Here is a 702-nt window from a genome sequence, read left to right as displayed (position 1 = left end):
CTAAGGTAGAAGTAATTGAAAAATTACCGCCACCTGCCAATGTTAAGGCAATCAGAAGCTTTCTGGGGCATGCAGGATTCTATAGGAGGTTTATAAAGGATTTTTCAAAAATCGCCAAACCTCTGAGCAACCTGCTAGCTGCTGACACGCCATTTATCTTTGATGAAGAGTGTCTGCAGGCATTTGAGACTCTGAAAGCTAAATTGGTTACAGCACCAATCATCTCTGCACCAGACTGGACTTTACCATTTGAGTTGATGTGTGATGCCAGTGACCATGCCATTGGTGCAGTGTTGGGACAAAGGCATGACAAGCTTCTGCACGTCATTTATTATGCTAGCCGTGTTCTAAATGACGCACAGAAGAACTACACAACCACAGAAAAAGAGCTACTTGCAGTGGTTTACGCCATTGACAAATTCAGATCCTATTTAGTAGGATCAAAAGTGATTGTGTACACTGATCATGCTGCTCTTAAATATCTACTCACAAAGCAGGATTCAAAACCCAGACTCATCAGATGGGTGTTGCTTCTGCAAGAGTTTGATATAGAAATAAGAGACAGAAAAGGGACAGAGAATCAAGTGGCAGATCACCTGTCCCGAATAGAACCAGTGGAAGGGGCGTCCCTCCCTCTCACTGAGATCTCTGAAACCTTTCCGGATGAGCAACTGTTTGCCATCCAGGAAGTGCCATGGTTTG

This window comes from Arachis stenosperma, chromosome 4 (assembly GCF_014773155.1).
Source record: "Arachis stenosperma cultivar V10309 chromosome 4, arast.V10309.gnm1.PFL2, whole genome shotgun sequence".
NCBI lineage: Eukaryota > Viridiplantae > Streptophyta > Magnoliopsida > Fabales > Fabaceae > Arachis > Arachis stenosperma.
The sequence above is the reverse complement of the archived record's forward strand: the minus strand, read 5'-3'. Positions refer to the sequence as shown.